This window comes from Pinus tabuliformis, chromosome 2_1 (assembly GCF_031772625.1).
Source record: "Pinus tabuliformis cultivar Carrire ecotype Pingquan chromosome 2_1, CPIR1, whole genome shotgun sequence".
NCBI lineage: Eukaryota > Viridiplantae > Streptophyta > Pinopsida > Pinales > Pinaceae > Pinus > Pinus tabuliformis.
In genome coordinates this window covers 919,623,265-919,645,125 of record NC_142299.1, presented here as the reverse complement: position 1 = coordinate 919,645,125, position 21,861 = coordinate 919,623,265, and positions in this window count along the sequence as shown.

The window sequence follows — 21,861 nt, the reverse complement described above, 5'->3', positions numbered from 1 at the left end:
GTTTAATAATATTTATCCTTAATCCCTTATATATAAACAATAAGCTATCTCAATTACAATTTAACCTCTATATATAATATATGCATTAACAAAAAACTTCTCCAAATTAAACTTTAATCTTTTGTTTAGGAGGGTTCCCTACATCATTTCCCATGGTAATGAAAAATGCTAAAAAAAGATTAAAGCCCAAATTTGTAAGACATCTTAAAAGTGGAAATTTATTCATATAAAACTCAAATTTATAGATACATAATAATGGCAACTTAGGCACTACTAGAGAAATTAGAAAATACATAATAAATATGGACATAAGTCTTCTGGATTAATCTCTTAGATAGGATTAGGTCTAATCCTATCTATGTGATTAATCCGAAAGACTTATGTCTACATTATGGATCACAAAAGTCTTAGATCTAACATACATAATAAATAGTTAAATTAAACTATTACTTTTTATTAAAAAATAAATAAACAAATAAATAAAGATGATTTGTTTGTAAAATATGTAAAAGAATATTAAAATTCCTATCCTAAAAGAAAAATAAATTTGAATCTTATGGAAAACAAATTCATATGAATAATTATTAATTAGACATTGACACCATTATAACTTAATATATTCATATATATATATATATTCACACCATTATAACTTTATATATAGAGATAATAATTGAAATAACATTTTCTATAAGTAATTTGTTTTCTTTTAATATATATTTTTTTTAATTCTATTTTTTTAGTTTTTCTAATTTTTAGTTCAATTTTGTGATAAGATTATAATTATTTTCATCAGTAAAATAATTAAAAAATAAAATTTTAATATATCACCAAAATAATTTATATATAATCAAAATATAAGTCATACGAGGTCACCCTTAAAACAATTACCTCATAAATATTAATAATAAAAAAACCTGAATATAGTATACAAATTAATATTTAAATTTTAAAAATAAATAAAACTAATATTTGTACCAAAAGTGGAAAGGTACATGGATAGAAGTGTAGACAAACGTAGAGTAAAATAAGAGTAGCCTTGCAAGAAATAAAGATGTGGACATAGAAAGCATATGGAATCATTTCTACATCTACAATTTTGATTAATATTTTTTTTTGGGCTGTAAAGCTAAATAATGTTGGACGAATCAACTAATCAATCAATGAATTCAACTGGAATATTAAATCAGTTTCCTTCCCTTAATGAATTTTGCAAAGCAAGGTTATTCAGGAAAATTCATATATTCTGGCTCTCATCTCCTGTCTGCACCAAAGAGAATTCAACCAAGAAAAAGAAAAGTTATTTATTGATGAAGATACCCCCACAAGGGCATCCCCAAAGGAAGCTTTGCTTAGGACCCTAGCCCTATTCTGCAACGAACGATTGGATGTTCTTATGCATCCCAAAGGAAGCTTTGCTTAGGCACCCTAGCCCTATTCTGCAACGACCGATTGGATGTTTGGCCCTATTCTGCCACATGGGTACGTGGGTACGAGAGGGGATGGCATGCCGCAAGTTTCCAATCTTTCATCGGGGTGCTTTCGAGAATACCCTAGCCGATAATGGAAGGTTGATGGGATGTACAATCCTTTTTTCCTTAGAGCCATCAAAGTAGAGAGTCCTAGTTTAGTATGACTGGCATGATACAAAAGCTTGGAAAATTCATACATGGGAAATCCAAAGAGAATTCATCTTCCTGCGCTTATGGCAATAACCAAGGTTATTCCGTAGACAAAGTTATTCCCACTGCTAACATCATATAAATGTATTACGGAAGATAACTACAGAGCAACCGCTTACAAGCCAAACACACTAATCTAATGGGTGTGTCATGCCACAAACACCACTTTGAGCTTACACTCCACAGTTGTAAACCACCGTTAATAGAGAAGAAGCCACCGGACCAAAAGCCTTTGTTTTATACATCCAAAAAAGAATTATTCGAGCAACATCTCAATTGTGAAGACAAATCAAGTTCAAACTGAAGCTAGAATCCTCTTTCCTATCGCTGTTCAAGTTTTTATCTGCCCCTTAAATTCTAAACCCGCAACTCTAATGTATTGTGCCTAAACTCAACCAGCCTTGAGCATACTAAAGAAATTATGCGTTATCACTGCATCTGCTGGAGAAAGTGTTGAGGGTTGCCATATTAATGTATCTGAGTTCCTTATCCTTGTAATGGACCCCCACTAGCTGAAGTACCAGATGTATTCCTGCAACTTCACCCTCACCAACTTGCTTTCATTCTCGAGATATGTAAAAATGGCAGAAGCTGACCCATCACTTCTTACAGGACTCAAGCATGTTCTCAAAGTGAGAAGAAAGAGAAGAAAATTAACTGCGCATTTGACCAAGAACTAGAAATATTAATGCAACAGTGGTCATGTTTGTTCACTCCCTCTTGAATCGCCTCATATCCAACCGTAAAATGAGCCTTTCTCTACGTTCGCTAATTTGTTTTGTTTACGACAAATTTTGTTTTGGTCAACCAATTAAAAATAAAAACGGTGAAATATTTAAATTTATTAGGTCAAAAACCATACCACAGAAATCTACCAACTATAAACTTGAAATATGCAAAAATATACATAATAACGCGAATCATTTCAAAAACATAAAAATTCTTTTATGTAATATTCTTCTCGAAAGTTAAACATAATTTGAAGTATGGAAAGTGTACCTAACAATGCATCCTCCGTTAAAAGTTATTTTTGTACATTAATCAATAACCCTGCCATATCGAGGGAAAACGCATAAATATGTTGGAAGTCTCTGTGACCTATATTTGATACATTTCAACTTAAAGTAACGTACCTTTAATTTCACGAAATAAATAGTATTCTTGTGCTCATAAACTTTGGCCTTCTTCCATTGCCTGTTTTTTCATCGATTACTAGGACCGCAAGTTTTGTTTTCATCGATTACTAGGACCTGAGCCTTACTACGAATAAAAAATACAGCTGGGTGTTACGTGAGCCTTATGGGTTGTGTTGCTGAGTGTAGATGTAGTCCACATGAGCAGCCAGTTTGTGTCTCATCATGCATTCTTCTTCATGATCTACAGTGTTACAGTTTTCTTCGAAAACATTCATCTCTGGGCTTCCATCTACAGGCTTCTCCGTCTTAGGCCCGCCCTTGGGTACCTACAAAATCATAACTCGTTTAAATAATAAATCTACGCATTGGAAACTAATCATGAGTAGTTCTCAGAAGTCCTTACACTTACTCTGTGGTCCGTTGCTTTTTTTGTCCATGTCTCCGAGTCCTTTACAATATGATCCTTCTCTGTAAGCAGAAGACCAGACTTGCTTTAGCTTTCACATTTCTATGTGGTGTCTTGATAGGTTGTTGTTAGGTTTTTTATTACACCAGAATTTAACAGCATTAAGTAAAGATGCTAGTGTGGCTGGGTTAGTTTTCAACCAGGTGGGTGGTAATGGAATTTTAGACAAAGACTTTAATCTCAGGTTGAGGTTTTCCATTACACCAAAACCGTCAAGCAATAATAAACTTCCAAACCATTATTATTATCTTTATGAGTGGCCAGAGTGGATCATGGAGTGGCCATTTAGTCTACTAAATTCCAACAAAGCGAATGTGAAAATCCAGCAATTTTTAATGCTCAGCAAGTGCCCATGACAATGATTTTTAACAGATCAGTGCTATATTCGTCTAAATAGCTTTATCTTATAATTTTTGGAGAATATAGTAAGAAAAAGGGTTCACAAATACAATTTTTTCATTTTTGCCCCCAAAAAAATCCCAGGGATGATGTTTGCAGCAGATATGTTAACATAGATTGTTAACATAGATTAGTGCCCTAAGACAACCAGAGTTATTTGAACAAAACTAATAGCTTAATAGAACAACAGAAAATTAAGTTCAACAACACCCGAATCTATAATAATGATAAAATAATATCTTAAGTTACTGACAAGCTGTTTCCAGTAAGTCTATAACAATATGCTGACAGATTAGTACCCTGAAACAACAAGAGCTAGTTGAGCAAAATTAATACCCTAATAAAACAGCAACAAATTGAGTTTAAAAAAACCCACAAGAGCTAGTTGAGCAAAATTAATACCCTAATAAAACAGCAACAAATTGAGTTTAAAAAAACCCACAAGAGCTAGTTGAGCAAAATTAATACCCTAATAAAACAGCAACAAATTGAGTTTAAAAAAACCCAAAAAATTAGAGTTAATTGAACAAAACTAATACCATGATACAACAGCAAGTTGAGTCGGCCAACTCTATATTAATGATATGATAATATCTTAGGTTACTGGCAAGCTGTTCCTTGTAGGGCTACAACAATATGGTGACAGAGATTAGTACCTTGAAACAACAAGAGCTAGTCGAAGAAAAACTAATACCCTAATCCGAGAACTGCACATAGAATTCAACAAAATTTCAATCACTATGGGAATTGAATACAGGACCTTCATCATTCATATAACTTTACATAATACAGATTTGCAAAGTTGACTATCTAAAAACTATGATAATAACCTACGTCACTGACAGATTGTTATCTTATTAATGATAGGCTGCAACAATTTATATGACTGCAACAGTGATTTCCAAATGGATTACAATGATAGAAAAGCAGAAATAGGGTTTGAGGTTCAGAATAGCTAAATTTATGGAGAAGAATAATCAGCTATTTTAAAACGAACCGATTGGTCATAATAGCTTCGTATTTGGCATTGCAAACGAAAATTTAAACGCAAATGTGTCGCGACAATGGAACGAGTTAAACCTGTTGTCAAAGATCCAATGGCGTTTGCTGTGGAGAGTAGTAGAATGGCATATACAAGTAACGGAAGTGTGCTCGATTGCCTTTTAGTCCGAGCCATTTGATCTTCTTCACAGCTTAGAAAAGCTAATTTCATTTGTTAAACTTTCCTGTTCACATGAGAAATGTGCGATTCCCAGTCTGAATGGATGCGAAAGATACCACACGATATTGAGTTGTTGAAAACAAAAGTACAGGAACCGAGGCAAAAAACAAGACTACGGAAAATGCAGATCTACGAACTTTGTACAGATATATATTTCAATAAAAAATGGACTACGAATTTTGTACAGATATATATCAATAAAAAACTGGAGTACGAACATTGTAGAGATATATTTGAGGAGTTCGTTAAGGAGGAGTTGGTTAGACGTCAAAAAAATTCAAAAATTCTTGTATAGAAAATATTGAAATATGTTTTTGAAAGTAAAAATAGATTATCACCCTCAAAAACTTTTAAAGCACTTACAATTATGAAATTTGACAGTTTTTATTTAAATTTATAAAAATCTCTTACCAAAATTTTTCGAATTTATAAAAATCTCTTACCAAAATTTTTCGAAATATGACCGGAATTTCATAGTCATGACGATGGAATCTGTAGTAGTTTGCAAAGGAAATGCTACGGCGTAATTTCAGTCTGAATGCAGGACATAATATTTATATATATAGTAATATTACCGACTTTTTCGCTGGCCCTGGAGGCTGGATTACTTTAAAAACTTATTTTGTCGATCGTCATTGACATGAAGAGCGCGTAACAGTACCACAGATATCAACGAGAGTAGAGCTCGGCCGGCATGGGGCATGGTCGCAGAGGACAAAGACATGTCCCTTGAGTCAAAGTGTTATCAAATCGAAAATGTACACTTAGGGGGCGCTTCTAAGAACTATTATGGGCCCAATCTTGCCAATCGAAAACCACCTGTTTGGCCGAACCTGGACGACCGAATATCCTGTCTTGGAAAACCGCCCATTCGATCAAGATTTTAGTTCATTAACATCACATTCGTTACATAGGTTATGGACTACATTAATGGATGGTACAAAGGTAAATAATTTATATGGGCGTAGTGGAACTAGGCTGTTTTGTTCAAATTTGCAATTTTGGCAGTAATTCTGGCGACGGCAATGTTTCATCATTTAAAATGTATTAGTGTGGTTGCTGTAACGTTTTTAATATAAAAAAAAATTTAACATTTAGATTGAATACATTAAACAATTGATAACCACAATTTTCTGGTTAAACAAAATCTTTCTGCCAAATCATAAAGCCGCGGCCTGTGTTGTGATGCAGGTTGTCTTCGTCTTTAACAGCGTCAACCTCCACAGGCTTCACCACTGCATGTACATACAGTATATGACTAATTGATTATTGAATGTTATCAATATTTGCGTATGACATTAATTTCCAGATGTAAATTTTGAATTTGTGATTGGACGCGGATGGAAAAGAAACAATCGGACAAGTTCTTTTCATCCTGGGAGTAACAACGCCACGAGCTCCGTTCGACCGCAGATTTTTGACAAAGCAAAACCTTCCACCTCAGCGGTAATATCGAAAACCGCTACGAGGCCAATCGAAAGTGAGCCTGAGATAAAACCTTTGCGTCTATGACATTTGACCCTTTCAACTAGGAAAACTAGAACGCTAAGGGCACCTGTAATTCAGTGATATTTCGCTAATACTGCACATTCTTAGGGTAAACTGTTTATTATATGTATATATACATTCTACAGCTTGGTAGAACGGAGATGTATAACTTTCACGATAGACATTTTCCAGGCAGGTAGAATGGAGATGCACAAATTCTAATATGGTTAATTTTAACAAATTAATAGAATTATCTATGGGATAATTATGTAAGTTAAATGGTTGAGGAATATTAGTTAATATTATTAAAATTAAAAAAATAATTGTTTTTTCTTTTTTTTCATATTATTTTTTGAATTTTAGTGGTGGTTAAAATAATTGAAAAAAAAATAAAAATAAGATTGATGTTATTATTTAATCTAATCATGATTATTTGTAAAGACCACAGAAAATTTATTTTTTATCAAATCTCATAATTTTTTTATTAGATTTTTTTTGGGAACACTATTCCAAATTAAAATTGGCTATACCCTTAGTAAAAATATTATGCATTCTTTTTCAAGTTTTTGGGTAGCTGTCATTGATCCAATTTTTGTATAACTCTTTCCATTTTTTTGTGACAGAAGTTCTATCCTTGCTCCACTTGACGATACCAGATTCAGATACCTTATCTGCTCCCGGATAAAAACTTTTCCATTCACCTTTATCAATTCCTTCCGATCCCACCGCTCACTTCGGATCGGGCTATTGGGTCACGTATTGATACGATCACCAATGACTTATTTTCATAAATATTCAATAAATATCTAGTTGATCCAAAAAATAAGAGGGAAAAAAGACCATTTTGAAAACAAAGAGAAAAATTATATCCTTCTTTCAAATTGATTTTCACACGTGATTCGGAGAAATAATTTCGTAATTTGTAACAATAATACTATTGTTTGGTATTCAAGTATCCATATATGGTACAAAGATTGATGATCTATTCTGTTGTACTCATAATCATGATTCCAGAGATTACGTAATGCTTACTCTTAAGCTGTTCGTTTACGCGGTAGTGGTATTTTTCATTTCTCTTTTTATCTTTGGATTTCTATCGAACGATCCAGGACGTAATCCCGGACGTAAAGAATAGTGAAAAAAGTCTCTAGGTTAATGGGTCTTTTCCGTTCCGTAGAAAGATTCGAGGTTATTCGTTTTCAGGATCAATAATGGACGAACGGAGAGAGTGGGATTCAAACCCTCGGTACGGATGATCCGTACTACGGATTAGCAATCCGCCGCTTTGGTCCGCTCAGCCATCTCTCCAAGATGGAAGAGTTCATGTGTAACAAAATGAATGGTGGAGTAAAGGTGTATATCTTAGTATGTATAGATTGTATTAGCAATATAATGAATATTGCCATTATTCAGTTGGATAAAGAACAATCCAGTTAATCGTATTGTTCATTTCGTTTAAAAATAGTTTTGTATGACTGATTTTTTCTGCTTTTCTTGGCCTGCCGATGGCCAGGCCAGGAAAAAGCAGAAAAAAATCAGTCATACAGTGCTTGACCTAATTTGATAGCTAGAATACCTGCTGTAAAAGCAAGAAAAAAAGCTATCAAAAATTTAAGCTCTACCATATCTTCATTCCCTCCCCAATCAGTTTGATTAAATGCGTTACATGGATTAGTCCATTTATTTCTCTCCAGTATCAAATTTTATTATCTAGATATTGAAGGGTTCTCTATCTATTTAGGGTTCTCTATCTATTTTATGTATTATTGTAAAGATATCAGGCTCAAGGCCATAGGTTCCTGATCGAAACTACACCAATGGGTAGGAGTCGGAAGAAGACAAAATAGAAGAAAAGTGATTGATCCCGACAACATTTTATTCATACATTCAGTCGATGGAGGGTGAAAGAAAACCAAATGGATCTAGAAGTTATTGCGCAGCTCACTGTTCTGACTCTGATGGTTGTATCGGGCCCTTTAGTTATTGTTTTATCAGCAATTCGCAAAGGTAATCTATAATTACAATGAGCCATCTTGACGCAGGGCTGACCCTGCAAACCCAGAATCAAAAAATAATCCGATGCATATAGAATGCATCTCAGTAAATTCTCAAATCAAATCTTCAGTATCTGGCAAATTTTCACTCCTTTAACATTCGCTCTGCGTTGAGCGCTACAATTCAACACTTTTTAACCCATTAAAAAAAAACAGTCTAGATATTTGACCGCCATTAACTGTTGGCACACAGTTTCACACCATCCCTTTCTACCTACAAATGCCATTCGATTTCAAGGTTCATTAAATCCAGAACCTTCAACTAATTCAAGTCTATTCTTTTAATTGAAGCCGAGCGCTCCTTCTTCAGACAGATTTATCCAATCTTCAATATTACAGCGCCACAGATTCCAGATGCTTCTCTTCAAACAGATCGGTTCTCAACAATAAACCGAATTTAAAAACTCTGCACAATCTCAGCAACTCGTCCTCTTTTGATGATGTTATCGCCCAAATCCACATCTTCGAGGTTCCTGTCTATTAATCACTGCGCCCTTCAAGTCGACTCAACAAAGCCGATATGCAATTACCCAACTTAAATTCAATTCGACCCTTTTTCTAAGATTATCGATCCTCTTTTTATTTTCCGTCTTCTCCATCATGTGCAATCTTCAATGTGAATTAATCGGCAATCGCAATCACGGGGATTGAATGCCACAGCCCTGTTTGAACCACAGTTCCGATCCATATAATCGACGACCGGAGATCACATGCAATCTCTCCTGTTCCGATTCGATTACAATTGTCACAGTTCCGATCCTATGAATCGGAAATCAGAGGTTGGAGATCGCCGATCCCATGCCAATTCGATATTACTACAACTTTCACAATTCTAAATTGCTCCACAACTCCAATGCGCACCGATATGATATCAAACACTGTTTAAAGCGATTCAAACTCTGACATACGCCAATTCCACAACGCCGATGTAATTCTCCGCTGCTCCGATCCGATCCAATCGGAGATTGGAAATTAGAGATCGCTGATCTGATGCGATACCGCTTGCCACAGTTCTGATTCGATTCAATTTCAAATCCAGCTTATAACGCTTCGTGTTCGTCCAAAGGGTTCTGTCAATGTTTGGACATTAAATTCTTTGTATTGAGAACTTTTCTATGAACAATCTCGACTATTGTTCGATTCACATCAACACGGAAATTCATATAATTATATACACACACAGAACCATGACTATATCAATCAAATCAATACAGAGCTCATCCTTGAGAACTCGATTTATCTGTACCAGGATTCTAATTGAAAGAATTTCCATACGCTATGCTTTGGTTCCACCTCATTTTAACAAGTTTATAGAAAACACACACGCATCGCAATCACTTCAAACAATTACATAGAGAAGAACCCTGTCCAAACTCCACAACTCATCGTATAATAATACATTCAATATTTATTAAAATCACAATAAAACAGCAGAACAGTCCTCGGCCTTTGGCCCATTACACCATGAATTAGATTTCTGTTAAACAAAAAATCCACACACACCTCAGAGCTCTCCGTCTATTCAGCCTTTCCCACCTTTTATTATTAACTAGCTCCTAAAAACAATGCTAACGCTATCTCCTTTTTTAAAAGATTAAACAGAATTAAGCTATTTTATAGCTTCTCGATCACATCTATACAAACAAATCTTATCACTAATATAAAATAAGACAGTCTCTGATTTATTACAATTCTAAAACTATTTGAGGAATCCAACCTCCTCAGCAAATCGATTTTGACCAACAGCAAATAAATTTCACTGGATTTAACCACAACATGTGGACAAATCTCCACATTGCTGGCTAATGCCGATGCTCCTGCATCACATCTCTGGAGATGGCTCATTGTAATGATGAAAACGAGGTAATGATTGATATAAACTTTCAATAGAGGTTGATTGGTAACTCCTCATCTTCCTATTGGTTGGACAAAAGATCGATCCATATGTTACAATCAGATCGTGGTGGGTATAGTTTAGTGGTAAAAGTGTGATTCGTTACATTATCAACTCGAATAGTTGCAGGATCTTTTACATGGATCTTTGATCCATCTAAAGCTCTATTTCCAGATAGGTTCAAAACCTTCCCTATGAATACCCAGGAATAGCATACCTTCTCGTAATCTGGGTCTGAAATGATGAAAGATAAACACATTTTTGGTTCCAAGATAGTGACACAGAATGTTTGAAAGGTTAGATAAATTACAGATCTATGGGGAAGATATTTTTTCATCGTGACTAAACCTTCAACTTATGGATGGAAGGACCCCAGGTTGAAGCCGAATAGCTATAGAACTATGACTTTGGTTTACTTGGGTTATCGGCATTTCGTTCGAGCTCGGTGGAATTTGTTCTCCTAGGGATCAGAATCAGTAGAAATAGGGAACGAAGTAACTAGAAAGATTTGTGATTATTTTAAACTTTTCAAATTTATCTTTCTATCAGGATCATCTAGAAAGTGAGTAAGTATTCTACGATTTTGGGCCCTTCACTAAAAAAAGAGAATAAACTGACGTAGATGCCATGGGTACGATAATAAATTAGGGTTTTTTATTAGAAAAAAAAATAGGAGAAAGAAAGGAATTGAAAATTCCTTTCAAAAACATTTGATATAAATACTCCAGTTCTTCCCTCATACCGCTCTCTATCTCCCATGAAGGAACCGAATGACATGAAATTCTCATGTTCGGTTCTGAATTAGAGACATTGAATAATCAATGTCGACTATAACCCCTAGCCTTCCAAGCTAACGATGCGGGTTCGATTCCCGCTACCCGCTAACAGATATCTACCTATTATATATCTATCTAGATAGATATAGAATAGGTAGATATAAAGTGATTAAGTATATAACATAATTTCACGATTCACTTGAAATCAATTAATGTGAAATAGATTCCATTCTTTTCCTATCCTATAACCTCAGTGTGAATAAAAAGGTAGATCGGGACAATGTATGCCAAAGGGAATTCAAATAAAAAAAAGGGAAGAGAAAAAAAGAGTGTCCATCGTCTAATGGATAGGACAAGCATCCATCGTCTAATGGATAGGACAGAGGTCTTATAAACCTTCGGTATAGGTTCAAATCCTATTGGACATAATACTCTTCAATTGTTATAAATTGTTGTGCAATGTATTGGATTGGAATGGAACAAATTCTTTAGTTCTTTTCACTGTTCTGAATAATTCCACCAAATGATCAAATATTCATTTTTTTCCTTGAAGTAAAAAAGGTTCAGTATATTCCTTAAGAGCCTCTTCCAGAAGGGCTTTCGCTTCTTCTGTAAATGTACCAGTAGAACGTATAATTTCTCCGAACTGAGGTTTATTTTTTATCAAATAAAAGCGTAACCCAAGGAGAAATTTTCTCACCTGTGCTATTTCGAATATATCCAGGTATCCGTCTGTTCCGGTATAAATAGTAGCTATTTGTTCTTCTACAGTCAAAGGAGCCGACTAAGATTGTTTGAGCAACTCACGTAATCGTTGACCCCTCGCCAATTGATCTTGAGTAGCTTTATCAAGATCAGAAGCAAATTGTGCAAAAGCTTCCAACTCTGCAAATTGAGCTAACTCTAATTTCAACTTTCCAGCTACCTTTTTCATAGCTTTTATCTGAGCCGCAGATCCTACTCTAGAGACGGAAATACCCACATTAATAGCAGGTCGGATCCCGGCATTGAATAGATCGGCCGATGAAAATATTTGTCCATCGGTAATGGAAATTGCATTAGTGGGAATATAAGCTGAAACATCTCCAGCTTGAGTCTCAACTATTGGTAGAGCAGTAACAATCCCCTCACCTAACTGGGAACTTAATTTAGCTACTCTTTCCAAGAGACGGGAATGCAAATAGAAAACATCTCTCGGATAAGCTTCTCAGCGAGGTGGTCTTCTTAATAGAAGAGACATTTGTCGATAAGCTTGTGCCTGTTTGGAGAGATCATCATAAATGATTGATGTGTGTTGTTTTTTATACATGAAGTATGCAACCAAAGTTTCTCCTGTATAAGGGGCGAGATATTGTAATGTAGCGGGAGAATTCGCAGTTTTCGCTACCACAATGGTATATGCCATTGCGCCACGTTCTCGGAATGTATTAACTACCTGAGCCACAGAAGAAGCTCTTTGACCAATTGCTACATAGACACAGACTACATTTTGACTCTTTTGATTAAGAATAGTATCTATAGCTACTGCTGTCTTGCCGGTCTGTCTGTCCCCAATAATTAATTCTCACTGACCACGCCCTATAGGAATCATAGAATCAATAGCAATAAGCCTCGTTTGAAGGGGTTCATATACGGAACGTCTTGATATAATACCTGGAGTGAGAGATTCAATTAGTCGAAATTCGGAAGCTGAAATTTTACCCTTACCATCAATGGGTTGGGCTAGAGCATTTACAACACGACCCAAATACGCATCACTTACTGGTATTTGAGCAATTTTTCCTGTTGCTCTCACGGAACTACCTTCTTGTATCATCAAGCCATCGCCCATTAATACAACTCCAACATTATCCGATCCCAAATTTAGGGCAATGCCTACTGTACCATCTCCAAATTCACTAATTCCCCTGCCATTACTTCATCAAGACCATGAATACGAGCAATGCCATCTCCTACTTGAAGTACGGTGCCAATATTACCAACTCTTACTTCGTTGTTATATTGTTCGATCTGTTTCCGTATAATACTACTAATTTCGTCGAGTCTAATACTTCCCATTAGCACTTATTCATTATCTGTTCAGAAATAGGTCCTTAAGGAAAATCAAAGTTAAATATCTTAGACTTCTTGGTTGTTATCATTTTTAAGTTTAAAGAAAATATTGCTTTTAATTTTTGGGTTGTTGTCATTTTAATTACTTAAAATATTTTTTTTGGGTCTTATTGAATCATTAAAAGTTGACTTCAAATTAATCGCAAAAAAATTAGAATCTATTAGTATCACTAGCTTTTTCTCTTTGCCTGTTCAACTTCGCGAGACTAGTAAAATCTAGAATATAAATGTCAATTAATTTACTTGAATATCAATTTTATATATATAGAAATTTTGGAGAAAGAGAGATATAGAGAAATTTAATTATTTTAATATCGGACATTTAAAGGATATTAATAAAATAGAAAATTTAATGCCAATATAATATTTGGTTAAGTAATAGCATTACTGTGTATTAAAATATATATTAATAGAAACAATATATTTTAATGCGAATAATATAGTTTATAAAGTAAACTATTTCAATGTCAATTATGTATATATTATATATGGTTCGAAAAAAAATATGTATATATATATATATATATATATATATATATAATTCTTCATTAAAAATATCAAATGATAGAATAGAGATAATTTTCTTAGTTTGTCTAGGGTGCTACATGAGAAACTAAACCAACAATAAAAGAATAGAGAATCTAGGGCATCATAATCGAACCATATCTAACAATCTAAGACTTTAAAATTCATATGGATAATGTCACCCCACCATGTGGAAAAGAACAAAAAAAAACACGAAAGGTGCAACATTTGAATTTTGTAGAGTTTGAGACAACAAGGTAAAAAAATTAAAGTAAACTCTGAAAATAAAGTTCTAATAGCCTTGGTTGGAATGCATGAAAACCTAAGGAATACAACCATGAAACGTAAGAGTCCTAAGCATCATGAAGACAATGAGGTGTTTAGGTTGATGGGTTGTTAATCGACCTTACGTGGACAGGGAATTAAAGAGCTAGGTGGAGATCCCATCTCTAGCCTAGCAAGCCACCGTGACCCTTCCATGTCCAACATGAGATCCTTGAATCATCGAGTCGATTCCTGAGGCTAACCTAGGTATGTATTTTATCCACAAAGATCATACTCCATAGTAGCTTAGCATGCAAGTATAGGTCCATTATATGGAGATAGTAATTTTGTAATTCTTATTTGTTTCTAGTATTAGGAACCCAAGGGGTAATACTTACCATAGCCTTTGAGTCTAAGTTCACATATATTTGCTAATGAATTTCCACCTTGACCAGTCAAATTTCCTCTTGAATATCTAAAGGGGTGTGCTCATGAAAGTTGTGCGCTAAAGAATCTACACAAAATCTAGCTTTGGAAACACTTGAAGCTCCTTGACCTCATCCTCCATGTCAATTGCGAGTGCGTTGGCATGTTATGGCCATCAAAGGTAGTAAAAATTAACTAAGACCGGGTTGGAATTGGGTGGCAAGCTGCAAAATCCTATAGTGAAAGAATTTAATGATAGATTCCTTGCTAAAGGGATACACCATCAATGGACTCAACCTAAGTTCTTTCACGTAAAAAATTTCCTTTGGAGGTGGAGGGAAATCTAGAAGGGTTGGAGAGGAATCCTATGCATAAGAGACCATTCAATAGTCATAAGTCATCGCAGATGGAGGGAGTATCATAAGGAGGAATTAAAGGAACAAAATAAGGGTGAGAAAATCACCTAGGAGAAGGAAGGATGGTGGATCTTGTGGAATGTAAAATGGAGGTTAATTTTAAGATGTATTGGGGAGCCTTTGTCATCCTCCATGGGAGGCAAGGTCTCGTAAATGAGCCGTGATAGTGTGTTTTGTGAGGAGGACGAGTAGTGATGGGAGGGAAAACCATATCATACTTGATACTCGTTACAACTGCCATAACACCCCTATCAAGGCTACATTTATATTATATAAAATAATTGGTAGAAATAATTTCTTATGGTTTTGTTGGCTATGTGGGGCCTAACCCAAGTTCAGCAGTGAGTTTAGCCAAGCAAATCCCAGTACTACTGGCCATTTCGGCAACAGTCCGTGGAGCGTGGACTGAGGTCTCACACAAAGTAGTATAGGAGGGTGTTGGAACCAGGTTTCCGCACCCTAGGGATGTCTTGATGAGGGTTCTAGAAGTTTACGATCCTAATCCGTGCACTGCGATCCTATCTTCATGTAGTTCTAGTCGCAACGCAACCCGTGTTCTTTACTCAAGTCTTCCCTATTTAGTCTCTGTTAGATGATTACTTAGATTAAATTTACTTATAAGCAAGCATACATGTAATCATCAATTGCGCGCAATAAATAACAGAGTAAAGGACACGTAACATCAACATACAGATTCAAGAATAGATGCATAGAATGAACTTCTTTTTATTAGCTTTCAAATCCAAGTACAATCCCACTTATAGACCTTACTCCACCCTGCACACTCAGCTGCAGACTTTACTAGGCCTCTGTGCACTCAGCTACAGAGCCTCTACCTACTATTACGACCCAATACACTTCAGATTCACTTCTATCTTCTAACCATGCCCTTGCATCTATCTGTTACTTTTCAAAAACTCAAAAACTAACTTTACACTTAGAGCCTCGCTCTATTTATACAATCCCATGGTCCACAGATCATGGGTAGGCTGACACACTTTACATTATCTTAGGGTGGACAACCCTAGACTCTCACGCTCTGCGCCCGCAGTTCGTGGGGTCTTTACATTACACTTTACCAAAATTCGGGCTTCAAGCCCCAAAACATGCTATGGGAGGATCCGCTACCCAACAAGCCCCCAACACAATCATCGTGACTCGTCCCAAGTCACTCAGCTGGTGTGACGATCTTTGTGCGAAGTCTATGCAGTGGGTCGTGCGCAGCTTAGGTGTCCGTAGCACACTTCTCTGTTTCCTATTGTACTTGTTGCACACATATCTCTGAACTTTCGTGAGCAGGGTCACATTCCTGTCCAACCATATATAGTTCTTGCATCTTTGCCAGCTTTCCTTCAATGGTAGCTGTGACTGTGAATGCTTCATCGATCCATGGCTGCATGCATGCTTTAAGCAGGGCTTCCTTTTGGTGTGTGACGTCTAATCAGTCCTTCAGTGCCCTTGGCTGCTGTAGTCTGGCAAGTCTTTGAGTAAGGGCAACCATCTGCACGGTGCCCCGGACACTGTCATACTCCTGCTGCAACTCGCGCACCTCTGTCTCTAGGTGCTGTAGGTTCAGTTCTTCCTGCAGGTGCGTAAGTATGGTTAGTGCTTTCTCCAACATTCTGGTGCACCCCTATGTCACCTAGCCAATTTGTTCCAACCCCATCTGGATAGCGCGGGTGCGCTACTCTCTGACTTCTAGGGGTGTGGAGGGTTGCGCCTTTAATTGCAGCTCAGCGATTTGCAGGTTCAGCTCTAATTGAACCTTTATCATTTCCTCCTGGGCCTCACAGACTCCGACCACCAATCTATGGACCCACTCTGCTGCTGGTAGCTTTGCTGACATGGCCAACTCTGGAACACTCATGCATGCATCCTCTATGGCTAGCTCCAATCCACTAGCCTATGCAACCAACTCATCCCTCTAGATGCTGAGCTAGTCCATGTTGATTTTCTGCTCATGTGTAGGACCTGGATCACTTGGCCTTCCTAGGCGTGGCCAAGTTCAAGCCGACGCCTTTCATGCTGCTCATTGCAGCCCGATCATCCCCACTTGGTACTGCTAACGCACCTTCGGGCAAGAGGAAGGTGTTACCCATATGGACGCGCAGTGGTTGTTCGACCTCAATGGTTCCTGCTTCAACATACTGGGCCATTATGCCTGTTTGGGGGTGTTGTACCCGTAAACCTTGTAGCTACGCACTGAGCGCCCCCAACACAGTGCTCTGCTCCATCCGCAATCCCTGGAGCACGTCCTCCGTGACTTCCCAAATCGTTTTGCTGATATCCAATAGATCACCTTCTGTGAGCGTGATCAGGTCAATGGATGTCTTAGTGGCTTTCCATTTCTTCCTGGGAGCTGTTTTCTCTGGGTTGCACGACTACTTGAGTTGTGTTGATGTCGTACTTGGATCCATGCGGTCCTCCTCCCTATCCACTTCCTCGGTCTACTACCCGAGGACAACTCCTGGCCTTCCTCAGCCTCTCTGGTTGGCGCGGTTGTGGTCTCTGCTGTCTGTGTGGCTGTTGCTGCATCATCCACCTTCTGATGTGCGTCTGCTTCCTATTCTTGGTGCTTCCTCTCAAGGGTGTCCTTTTTCCATTGCTGAGCTGCGATCTTCTCCATTTCCGCCAAGTCTGAGGCGCGCCACTCCTGAGGCCATGACTCCACCACGGCGAAGATCGCATCATCCGTTGCAATGAACAGAAGCTTCATCCATTTTCGTGTTGGATCTTTGCACACCCAAATATACAGGTTATGCATATCTGCCTTGAATTCTGCCGCACTTTGCAGGCTGTTATGAATTGTAGGGGACACGTGCGGCCTGTGGTTGATCCATGTTCAGATGCTCTCCTCCACGAACACCTAGAACACCTTTATCTCGCAAATCCTGTTCGCATCTTTTGTAGCCCAGAGCGAGGTGTACCTCGCAGCTTCGGGAAAGTCACCCTCAGTAGTGGGAAACTAACTATCCGCCGGGAGCTCCCCTGCAACCAACAGGATGGATAAGAGAAACCACGCATAGTGGAATGTCTTACCCTACTCTTGGGCCTTCCTGTAGTTGATAAAAAATTCATCACATAGGAACTGCCCCCAACTAAACTGGACCCCCTCTACGCATTGCTCTGCCAACGCAATCACAAACGTTGGTACTTCGTCAGTGTGGAATTTCCTCATTAGCTTGTTGGCTAGTAGCTGGGTGGCTATGCACACCCCTTGGTATTTTATACTTGCTATTGCGTACCCCTCCTTTCGCTTTTCTAGTTTATACTTGGCCTTCATAGCTTCTGCGAGGGCCAAGTCGCTACCTTTTCCGGCTATGGCCAGAGGGTCGTTTCCTTTAATTGGCAGTCGAGAAATTCGGTGAATTAGATCGGCCGTGATGGGAATCGGCTCCTATAGCCAGAGATACCCATCATGCAGCAAGCACAACAGCTGCCTAATGACAAAAATGATGATGGGCATGCAGTGGTAGTGGGATATCCATTGCAAATGGAATAACCCAGCCTTCTCCACACCGCACAACCATTTTTTCTTTATTAACTTCTCTGCGGCCAACTGTGGGAACTTCTTGCTATTCATGAGGTCCCAATCTTCGAACTTCATAGTCGGTACTCATCCCAATGGTGGACCTTCAAACCTTATATCATTGGGGAGGAGTGGGGTCTGGAGCGCACTCTTCGTGGCCTCCAGGTCCTTTGGTACCTTGGATTCCCCTTGCATGGGGGAATGTAAGGAGGTAACTTCGTCGCGGAATGCTTTTTGGAGAATTCCTCTTCTTCATCATCTTGCACCTCAACTTGGGCAATCAGAACATGCAAGTCTTCCTCCTCCTCCACTGTTTCAATGGTGATAGCTTTTCCCTTCTCCACCATTGACAATTTTCCAAATCGTGGGTTTGTTGGGGATAGCTAGGCTGGCCCCATCGTTTGGTTGTCTTTTTGTGGCCACAACGTGGGTGGTGATTTTGGAACTTCTAGCGCAGCTGCTGCCTCTCCCTGCTCCTCATGGGCCATACGGGGCTCCGTGGTAACTTCGGCGAACTGCACTCTTGTTCTAGCAGCTGTCATTGTGTCTATACTTGGGGATGGTAAGAGTACATGGTGCCCAATGCTCTATACTTTCTTAATTCTCCAACAACCAAGTGTTGCCTTGGAGCTAGCCCTGGGGTTTTTATAGCATCCTTTGAATTTGAATTCGACCCTTCCCCTCACTTCTGCATCAGTAATGCCTTCTTGGCAGTAGATCATCCTAAATCTCGTTCTTAATTCTTGTCTTAATTGTTCGCCGCCTGCTCCTTTTTGTCTTAAATTGGACCTCCTGTCATGAACAGTGACACCAACAGTCATCTCCCAATCTATCCTCGCAGCAGCGCAACCCCTTATGCGCAGCTACAACCCCTGTGACGTCCCAATCCTATACACAACCTCCATCTCGTGCATCTCCTATACAGACTATTTTATAGTCCCGCACGCTCTTTCAACACCTTGGAGCGCTGAGGCTGTGCTTTCTACGGATAGTCAGGTGGTCACACTACCGGTGCGAGGCTTCAATTTACCTGCCAGCTTGTCCGCAGGCTCCCCTCAATTACCCTCGCGTCCATCAATGCGTCACGTCCTTCCTTGTATGATGCACTCCCCTGTTTACTTTGTCTAGTAAGGTGCAATCATAGCCATGGTAGCAGGGTCACAAATTCTTCTAATGCAGTAGTATGGTTGGCTATGCCTTGTCCCATCATGCTTAGTTTCTTGGCATGGCATGCTTGTGTGACTCCGGTTTCTAGTTTGCTAATTTCTTCGTCCATTGTTATGCTTTTCTTTCTCAGCCGTACCCAATCTTCATCGAGTTCGCAAAGTTTCAAGTTCCCTCGCCAAATGGCTTCCTGTAATTTCATAATTCCTTTACCCGAGTCCTCACGTACTATCCCAACTGCGGGAGCTATTGTATGGGGATTCTTTTATGTTCTTAGGGGTTCATCTCGTCTCATCAGTGTTGGGGTCATTTCTGCACTCTGGTTTTTGCTTATGGCCCTATAGGCCCATCGAACCGCTGGTATGCATAGGTCCCAGTCAGTTCGTCTCGCCTGGTGAACTCTGTTCATGATTCCGCATATCTTTTTGAATTCTCCATCGTGGAATATTTGTGGTGTGCATGACTTTTCCTGTTGCCACATCTGGTTCTAATTTTCGAACCTTAGTCTGGGATGTGCTTGCATAGCACACGTCTGCACCCATCGACACAAGTGGGTGTGCAAGCTATTTTGTCCTGTCTGCCTAGATTTCATTCAACGCTAGGGGCTTCCAAACCATAAGCATGTCTGTCTTCTACATTTGCGCCAGTTTCCAATGGTCTTTTGATGTGTACTCCACCATCGTGTGGGTGTTGCGTCTAGCGCCCATTCCAGCGCACCATATCGCTACTGTTCCGGTACTGCACCTTCAAATTTGTCCAGTAATTCATCCACCATTGTTATTCCATCATATGTTGGCAGTTCCCTTGCCTTTGTCATCACGCAACACAGTGATCTAATCATCATGTTGCAATTCAGTGTTGTCACTTCGTGCAACTGGTTTTGCCACCGTTCTACTTCTTCGTCTGAATTTGAAGTATAGGAACTGTCATGCTCCCATGAGATTCTCCCATTTGCAATTCGGTTCACCTGCTCCTAGTATCGCGCAGTTATATGGTAAATACAGTCTAGCTCATCGTCGCTTTCATTGTCGTGCACTAGTTCAGTGTAGTGTGCTCCTTCGGCTGTGTCTAGCGGAATGACTACACGAAGGGACTTTTTCTCGAATATCATCTTCTGCTTCTTCAGGTTGATGACTCCATTCATATCAGTGGCCTAGTCTATTCCTAGCTATGAGTGATAAGGATTGTTGTCATCGACAATCTCTATTACTTCAAAGTCTGTCTGTGTGCTCATGCCTTCGATATCGACTATTACCCCTTGCAACCTCCCCATGGGCAAAATCTTCTATTGGTTCACCATTCGTAATTGAATAGTAGACCACTATAACATGGGCCTGCCCATGCGTTCCCATGTCTGCTTTGGTAACACATTCGCGTCCGAACCCATGTCTAGGATTACCTGATCCATTTCATACTTGCCAATTTGTGCCATCAATCTCATTTCCCTCCCTGTGCGCAATGCATGCTTTCCATGTTTCCGGACTAAGCACAGTTCCCCTGACCCTATGCACCTGGTGATCAACTCCTGTAGTCCCTTAACTACCTTATTGTCATGTAGCAGTTTCATGCATGTCTCCAAAAAGGTAGTAAGCATAGAAGGATCCACCCTGGCTCTGGTTGATCCTTACTACCTGAAGTGGAGGCCTCCGGGAAGCTCTTCTTAGCTTCCATGAACATCTCCTTTGCGTGTTCTAAGTCAAACTCAGGTTCCTTTGTAGGAGCCTTGCGAACCCATGTATCTTCCTCGGGCTGCTTCCCCTTATCCTCCCCTATGGTCGCACCACTCCTGAGCATCATGTTAACATTTGGGTCTTCTTCGCACGGTTCAGACCTCGTCATTTGAATATTTTGAGTTAGAGGAGGCTAGAGTACCCCTTTCTTGTGCATCTGTGTGATCAATGTAGGACAATTGATCCAAGTGGATGTTGGTGGCCACCCACCTATCCCACTTGGACCTCCACAACTGTCTCTTTCATTTTTTCTGTTTCCTTATTTGTAGCACAATTTACTATTTAGTAGTTTTTCGGGTCCTAAACTTCTGGAGCCATTTTGAGGCCCTAAACGACGTTTTTTGGGAAATCTGGGAGCAACATGGGTGCTATTGTATGCGCCAAACGAAGATCGGATGCCAAAGTTATGACCCTATGAAGTTGATGTACCAACTTACCTTAAACAGGGCCCACAATTTGGTGTTTCATCTTGTAGGGTTAGGTTTTGGGATGTTAGGGTTTGCCATTATTTCTCAACAATCAATAGGCCTTCAAGCCTCATTGTAACACAGTTCAAAGGCTTGTAGTTGCCACATCTC